General features: G+C 42.3%; 1 protein-coding gene across 2 annotated transcripts in view; it reads left to right on the plus strand.

Moving 5' to 3' along the window:
• Positions 1–228: 228 nt before the first annotated feature.
• tmem45a (transmembrane protein 45a) overlaps positions 229–8,779 on the plus strand; it is a 52,016-nt gene continuing 43,465 nt past the window's right edge. The window contains exons 1-2 of one of the 2 annotated variants that reach the window (XM_014017392.1): positions 229–430; positions 5,948–6,050. The gene's annotated coding sequence lies outside the window, so the exon portion shown is untranslated. The remainder of the gene's footprint in view (positions 431–5,947; positions 6,051–8,779) is intronic. The other variant, XM_014017393.1, reaches the window with a different exon arrangement.

Genomic DNA, 8,779 nt, shown 5'->3' on the forward strand with positions numbered 1-8,779 from the left:
TCTTCCTGACGGAGAGTAACGGTTTCCTGTGAGAACGGACCGACTGGACCGAGCCTGGAGCGGGCGGAGTGAAAGTGCACACGTGGACTCCAGAGACGGACATTTCAACCGGCCAATCACAGCTCGGTCGGGTGACGTCGCTGCTAAGCAGCCATCCAATGGAGTTGTTCCTTTGGAGCTGAAAGCCCACCTTGTTTAATCTATGTGGGGAGAAAAAAAATGTGTAAAAAAGAATCTGGTGTGGAAGCAGCTGAGCCTCTCTGCTACCAGACTGATGTTTACTTTGTGTCGAGCTGAAGAACAGAGGAGACATCCCTGCTTTTACTCAGGAAATAAAACATCTGAGTGATGGTGAAAAGAAAACACTTTCATTTTTCCATCTGAGCAGAACTCTGGAAAGATTTTAACTTCAAGAGACAAAGAAACTGAGGTAAGACCCATCAGTTCTCTGCTTGTTGTTCCACAGATATTAAACCCAGGAGTTTATGGTCAACTTTTTTTTTTTTTTACAAAACAACTATTAAAGAGGAGAAAACCATCTTTCCATGAAGGAGCTCAGCTCAGACAGTAACCATGTTGGTTCAGTTCTATAAAAAACTTTTAATGACTTACATATGTTCCAGTAGACGGAAAATTGTGTGTATGTGTGGACTGGTATTCTCTACGACGATGTGGGACAGTTTTTTTTTTTTGGCATACACACCTACTTGTGGGGACTTAATGTTATGTATGGGGACCTGAACTGGTACTTATGGGGACCTAAGTCTAGCCCCATCAAGGGGAAACGTCAATTGTGGGTCAGGGGTTAAGTTTAGGACTAAGGTGTGAATTGAGTTTAGGTTCGTTTTAGGGTCAGGTAGGTACCTGTGTGGTTAGCCTTAGGGTTTGTGGTCAGGGTTACGCTGTAGAAAATAATGAAAGTCAATGCCAGGTCCACATAAAGATAGCTGTACCAGATTGTGGGTGTGTGTGTGAGTGTGGCATTCCCACAACAAAGTGAAAAGACTATTAAATAAACCAAGACACTTTTAGTGTCTGAAACACTTCTGTCTAGGACCAAAAGCAAAAAGAAACAAACAAACAAGCTAATCATGTATATTTCTATGAAGCAGCTGGATCCAAAATCACTTTTATGTCTGAAACATTTTGTTCTTAGCAAACATTTAAAAATGACAGGCCTGGCATTCCTCGAAGGAAGGCACATCGCCCGCCTCCTTTTGAGATAATGTTGTTTTTGGGCAAACTTTTTAAATAAGTTTTGCAATCTGACGCTGCTGCATTAGATTTAAGCTTGTGATCTGTAAAGCTTGACTGGATTATAATCATTTTGTGTTGTGTTGAGTTTAATTAATGTTGTGGGTATTTTTGAAATGAGTTGACTCCAAAAGTGAATCTTGTGTAGAATGTTCATTAGTGGTGATTTCTTGATGGTTTCATTAAAAACAGAGCTGAAATGTGTAAAGCTGAGTAAGTGTTACTACCATACCAAACTTTAGCTCCTTATCTGTCAATTTTTGTGTATTCTATGAGGCCAGTTGGCATTACTGGTCATCTAAAATTTGGTTGTCCCTTTAATTTGTTGTAGGGCTCCAGATGTTATATTCTGAGAGTTTCTTTAAAATCTGTCCTGTGGTTCATGAGATCTTTTGCTAACAGACAGTGATTGGCACAGCTCCGCTAATCCACTTATAACAGAACTAGCTTTCATTTGGTTATTAGCCATTTTGCTAACTTTGGAAACCGTTCACGGACCAATTAGCCTCACACTAATTTTAGGTCCATTGAAAAAAATTCACAAATATAAAACTTCTGTTTTTATGCCATTTATCCCAAATTAAATAAAAACTGTCTGCTCTCATAAACAGCCAGATGTGAGGGCTCTGTGTCAGGCTGGCACCTTGTAGCATCTTTGGCATCTAAACTTCAGATTAAAGCTTGCTTTATACTTCAAGGCACACATCTTGTTCCCCCTGCTGAGTGACAAATCGTCTGCTCTCCCGCTGCTATCCCCCGGTGACAGCCGTCTTGTGCTTTACTCCCAGTCAGAACTCTGCGATGCGGACCTTGCGGCTCGGAGCGTGTGATTGGGCAGAAATTTGTGGGTGTGTTGAGGAGAAACACAGCACTGAGCTGGAGCAGAGCCACTCTTTCTTCTGCATGTTATTTAGTTTAAAATGATTTTTGTCTGAAGCCTGTTGTGAAAGGAGGTTAAAGTGTTTGATCCAATTGACCACTAACAAAAGGAAAAAAAAGTTTTTCCTCCATGGACTCTTCACTCAACACAACACTGATTGTTTGCAGACATGTCAACCCCTTTGGACATTTACCTGTATAACGTGCCTCAAAAATGTGTACTAGCACCCGCTGCAGAGACGACAGTGCCTGCTGCAAAGCAGGAGGAAAGGAGAGTGGAAGAAGTGCAGAACTTATTTCTAGCGGCAGAACAGGTTGGAAGATGCTTATTTGATGTTATTTATTGTTTTTAAATCATCCTACAGGCTCTGACATGTTAGATAAATTTGAAACTGAGGTTTTGAAAAAAATCTGTAAAACTTGAAAATATCCGTGAGATTGCTCCATACGCCCGTATGCCTGCAAAATCATGGAAAATTTGTGTAAATTACAGAACAATCCATACAACTTGACATGTATGTTGTTGGGTGGAAAAAAGACAACATCCAGCCATCATTGTTGTTGTTTACATATTTATACAAGCTGTTGGAGTGCAGAGGGAGGATCTATGACAATTTATGCCCCGCCACGTCTTCAGCCTTTTTACACTTGTTCAGGAAAAAGATGTCCAAAATGATGCAATCCCTGACCTGCTGTCTCATGTTGTATTGAATAATAACTTGAACTTTAGAGCGTTAAAAATAAATAAAAAACTGTTAACAATATGTAAACAATGAATAGAACAATGGACAAAGTATAAATATGGTAGAGAAAATATTATGTTAGGGTATATATTGTTTCACTAACTTCAAATGGTATTTATAAAAATACAAACTCAAAGAATTTATTTTATTCTGAAAGCTCTGGTTTGGATTGGCTGATTTGCCACTGATGATCCCACCCACCTTCAAATGAACCCCCCGAAAAACAGCAGAAAACTAACAACAGGTTTGTATCATGCTGCGCTCCAGTTGTCCTCGGAAGTCGTAGTTACGCACTCCGAGTTGTAATTTTCAACTGGAACGTCCCCTGATGCCGTAAGACTCTTTACTGTTACGTTTATTAGCAGTTCTGCGATGTTTACATTCAGTCAGTTGTACTTGTAGTACTTTATAGTTTTATTATTAGATTATTAGATTTGTTTTAACACTGTTTGTACACAAAATGCCACGTCACATAGAGCACTATTGTTGTGTTATTGTGACAGAGCAAAAAAAAATTAAATAGAAACTCTTTTTTCCAAAATTCTCACAAGTTTGAAACTGAAACACTTTCAACTCAGAACTGACGTCGGAAGGAGATGACAGTCGTCTTTAGGAGTTTAGCGTTAGCGAAGCTAAGAGTCTTGTTTAGTGAGTTAGTAGTATTTTGGTCAGCTGTGCCCACCACTGCTAATAAACACACAGAACGTAGCAGCAGGTGATGATAATCGTAGCTTGACTTGATGTTTTTGGTTATAAATCTTAAACTAACATAAAAAGGCCTAAATGTAAAATGTGTGTTTCTGTATCAGATGTTGATTGTTCAGTCAGTAAATTTATTCAGACACACGGTGGTTCTCAGGTGACCTGAGGGAGGTTGCTAGGGTCTGAAAAGGCAGAGACCACCTGACCCAGAGATGAGCTCAGTTCTGTTTGAACTCTGCGTTCTCCCTTTTTGTTGCCGTCTTTCATTTCCATCTGAAAGCAGACCACAGCCACTCACCTTGTTCTTATTCTGATTACTGTTCAGCTCACTCCTGCTTTTCCCTTATTTTATCAAACTGCTAAAAAAGCAACCGTCAGACATGTTTACTGTCTGCTTTTACTCTTTTCATGGTATTTTCAGTGCAAACACTGGAGTTAAATAAAATCACTCTCTTGAACAAATTCTAAATTAGACACTATTTTAATGGCCTTCCTTTTCCCAGAAATTGTCTCATTTGTTCCATGAGATCATTAAATCCAAAACAAACAGCATGTATAATTGTCAAAGATATACTAACTATTGTCTGCAACCTGAAAAAAAGAGACATTCCTTCTCCTTCTCCCACTAAACGTTTGTCCAGAGCTGCAAAACTTCCTTTAAGTCTAAAATAAAGATAGCTCTCATTGTTTTTTTTAGCATTTTCACAAGCATTTTGGAGACCCGCCTACTAAAGCATACAAAAATATTGACTATCATTAAATCTATTTTACTATAAGAAAAGCTGAGACAAACCCCATGTTTACACATGGATATAGTAGCATGTGTGCTAACAGTTTAACCCCAATAAAGTACCTCTGGTGTGATGTCACCCTTTATTAGAGGTTTCATCCTCCAGTTCTGTTATACACACCAGTAACAACCTCTGACTCATGGAGTCAGTTTACAGCCAATAAAAGCATAAATGCAAAACCAAACCTGAACAGGACATTAACAAGAACAACCCACACTCATAAACAGTCATTACATTGCACACGATTGCCACAAGGCTACCCAGCATCCTCTGCAGCTAACACAGGCTGTGTCCAAATTCGGAGGCTGACTCCATGGAAGACTGAATTTGTCGGCTGTTTGTGTCACTTCTGTGTTCCGAAGGCTGTACAAATTCAAAGACTCCTCCAACTGCGGCCCATAAATGTGGCCTCATTCGAGTCCGGTGGATTCTTCTCGGCCCACTTCATCCCATTGCAGGTCAACTGAGAGTTTTTTTTTTTTTTTGCTTGTAATGGCAAACAAAGCAAGAGAAAGGAATACAGCACCCCTAGTTTAGTTTGTATGCTTGTGAAATGGCTGAAATTTTGAACCATCCCTAAGTGTTATATAATTAATCAAAAACCCTTTGATTTGTTACATTATGAAATTAAAGTTCTACAACAAATTGCTGACATCTATTATCACTTTTATATGTTCAGACAAAGGAGAAAAACAAACTTTTGTAAAGATGGGAAGGAAACATTTGCTTTATATCCTTTTGATCAAATGTAAACATTAATAGGATAAGCGTTACTCCTTGATATAATAAATCATCAGACTAAATTATTAGAGCTAAGACCTGGGGTCAGATTTATAAAGCTTGTGTACGCACAAAACGAGCCCAGAAACTTGCGTACGCCACTTTTCACACCAAGGTTGTGATTATAAAATCCAAACTTGACGTGAAAATGTGCGGTCCCTCAGCCCAGTGTTGCCAACTTAGCGACTTTGTCACTAGATCGGTTAGGGTTAGGGTAGACTGGAGCATGAGGGAGAGTGGTAAAAAGAAGGGGGGCGGACTGGTGATGTACGTTAATGCGAGATGGTGTAACCCTGGACACATCACTGTGAAGGAGCAGTGCTGTACCAAAGACGTTGAACTAACAGTCAGCACTCGGCCATACCACCTGGCCCGTGAGTTCTCTCATGATTGTGCTAATTGTTTACATCCCTCCCTCGGCCGACGCTACGGCAGCCCATGAGGACCTTCACACCACTAAATGTTTTTCCATCTAATTACATCCAATTTTAATTCGAATTTTGAATGAATTTTAATAATTACGCAAAAAGGAAAAAATTAAGAAATGCAAATCAGCCGGAGTTTCCATCAACTGGCTTGAAGCAAATGAATTACGTCATACGCATGTGCGTAGTAAACAGGAAGTAACCGTCGCTAAACTCGCAGGGTCCACACATCTCTGGAAAATGGAGAGAAGTCATCAGAAACGCGTTGCTACTATCAGGAAAGTTGTAATTATTCTGTTATCAACTAGTTTTGGCGATGTTACATGCTGTCTGGAGACGTAGAGAAAGAAATGCAATTTTCTTCACATTACAGGATTACTGACAAGACGCAAACAGCGGGAGGAGGGTACTGCTGCCAGTCGCAGCTGCAGCCGACCCGAAACTGGTATCGGTGAACAGCTGATCAGCTACGTGAGGTAAATGTTCACTATGTCACAACTTATTCAGCAAAAGTGTTTCCATCTCTCCTTTTGCGCATTAAGTGTTTTTCGAAAAACCCAAAAACCACCTCAAGCGAGTGTAAAAACATTTTAGCGAATTGAGGATTTTTTTTTTTCGAATTTTGCTGTTTCCATCCAACTTTTTTTCGCATTTTTAATGTGACACTTCTAAATGCGCATCAAAAAGCCTTGATGGAAACACGGTTACTGTCTCTCAGGTACAGACGGCACACCCACAGTCCCTGATTATCATCTCCGGGGACTTAATGCCTCCCCCTCTTCCACTCTCCCTAACTTCACCCAGTATGTTGACTGCCACTCTAGAGACAACAAAACTCTGGATCTGCTGTTTGTCAACACCAAGGAGGCTTACAGCTCATCACCCAACCCCCTGCTCGGTCACTCAGATTACAATCTGGTCCTTCTCCACCCCACCTACACCCCATTGTGAAGAAGAAACCCCCCACCAAGAAGGTGATAAGGCTGTGGTCTGAGGACTGCAGTGAGGCCCTGAGAGACTGTTTTGAATATACAGACTGGCAGGAACTCTGCAGGCCTCACGGCAAGGACATCAACACCCTGACCCACTGCATCACCGACTACATGACCTTCTGTGTGGAGAACATTGTGCCAACTAAGAAGGTACGGTGCTTCTCCAACAAAAAGCCATGGGTGACCCTAGAGCTGAAGGCCCTGCTGAACGAGATGAAGAGGGCCTACAGATCTGGCAACAAAGAGGAACTGAGGAGAGTGCAGAAGGATCTCAAATACAAGATCCAGAGAAACAAAGAAAGCTTCAGGAGGAAAATGGAAGAGCAGCTCTTAACAAAACAAAGTCCGAGAGGTCTGGAGTAAGATGAATAAAATCTCTGGCCACATTGGAGGAGCCACAGGGCCTACAGATCAGGGATGGGCTAACGACCTGAATTAGTTTTTCAATGGATTTGACTCTGGCCCGTTGACCACCTCCCCCACTCCCCAGCTCCCAACTAGCCCCCACCATATGCTGCTCCCCCACTTTCCGCTTCCTGCACTCTCCTCACCCCCATCCACAACAGAACCAGCCCCACCTCCCACTCCAACCCAGCCTCACATTCACCTCACAGCTGATCAGGTGAGAAGTCAGCTCAGGACAACAAAGATCAGGAAGGCAGCAGGACCGGATGGAATCAGTCCCAGACTGCTCAGAGACTGTGCAGATCAGCTCTGTCAGGTGGTCATGCACATCTTCAACCTGAGCCTGAGTCTGGAGAGGGTTCCTGATCTGTGGAAGACTTCCTGCGTGGTTCCAGTGCCAAAGATCACAACACTACAGACCTGTGGCTCTGACTTCTCACTTGAAGACTATGGAGAGGCTCATCCTGCACCATCTTCGTCCTGTAGTGAGCCCAGCACTGAACCCCCTGCAGTTTGCCTACCAGCCTGGCATCGGGGTGGAGGACGTTGTCATCTGCCTGCAGCATAGATCTCTCTCTCCCCTAGAGCAAGCAGGAAACACTGTGAGGGTCTTTGACTTCTCCATTGCTTTCAACACTATTCAGCCTTCTCTGCTGAGACAGAAGCTGGAGGGAGCCGGAGTGGACAGGCAGCTGAGAGCATGGACCATCGACTACCTCACCAACAGACCACAGTATGTGAGGCTCCGGCGACTGTGTGTCTGATGTGGTAGTCTGCAGCACGGGTGCACCGCAGGGCACGGTCCTCTCACCCTTTCTGTTCAGTCTGTACACATCAGACTTCAGGTACAACTCGGAGCAGAAGTTCTCGGATGATACGGCCATCATTGGATGTGTATCAGACGGGAATGATGAGGAATACAGGGGGGTCATCAGTGACTTTGTTAGCTGGTGTGAGACCAACAATCTCCAAATCAATGCCAGCAAGATGAAGGAGATGGTCATAGACCTCAGGAGGAAGTCACCCCCCACAGCACCGGTGAACGTCCAGGGAAAAGACATTGAGACAGTGGGCTCTTACAAGTACCTGGGTGTTCACCTCAACAACAAGCTGGACTGGACTACAAACAGATGTCTTGTATAAGAAGGACCAGAGTTGACTCCACCTACTGAGTGAGGAGGTTGAGGTCCTTCGGTGTCTGCAGGACTCTGTTAAATAGATTCTTCGACATGGTTGTAGCATCTGCCCTTTTCTATGGAGTGGTTTGCTGGGGGGCTGGATGTACTGAAAGGGACAGGAACAGAGTGCAATGCGGGGAAAAAAGTCTGCGGTTATTCACTCGACGTTTATCCACAAACTGGTTCTGGATTAAGCTCCAAAGTTTTTATCAGTCAGATTCCACCGTGAAAAATGTCTGTTTTATCCCCTTTTATGAGTTTTTGGCCATTGACTATCTTTAAATCACTGCTTCCTGGTACAACAGTGGGCAATGGAAGCGATCGCTTTTTTCTTCCCTTTTTTTTTTTTTTTTTCTTTTTTTGAAGCAAGTGTTTGAAGCAAATGGAGCATAAGAGCCCCTTGGTGGCTAAAGAAAAAAATCCACATAAGCCGCACTGGACTAAAAGCCGCATGGTTCAAAGTTCAGGAAAAATGTCGCGGCTTATAGTCCGAAAAATACGGTAATCAACTTATATTCAAATAACAGTTGATTAAAACACACACAAAGAAACAATGGAACAATATCTTTTTGTGTTTTTTTCTTTTCTGAGTTATAATGAAAGAAAATAGCTTGTCATTCATTTAAGTAT

The sequence above is a fragment of the Austrofundulus limnaeus genome, unplaced genomic scaffold (assembly GCF_001266775.1).
Source record: "Austrofundulus limnaeus strain Quisiro unplaced genomic scaffold, Austrofundulus_limnaeus-1.0 Scaffold167, whole genome shotgun sequence".
NCBI classification, from domain to species: Eukaryota; Metazoa; Chordata; class Actinopteri; order Cyprinodontiformes; family Rivulidae; genus Austrofundulus; species Austrofundulus limnaeus.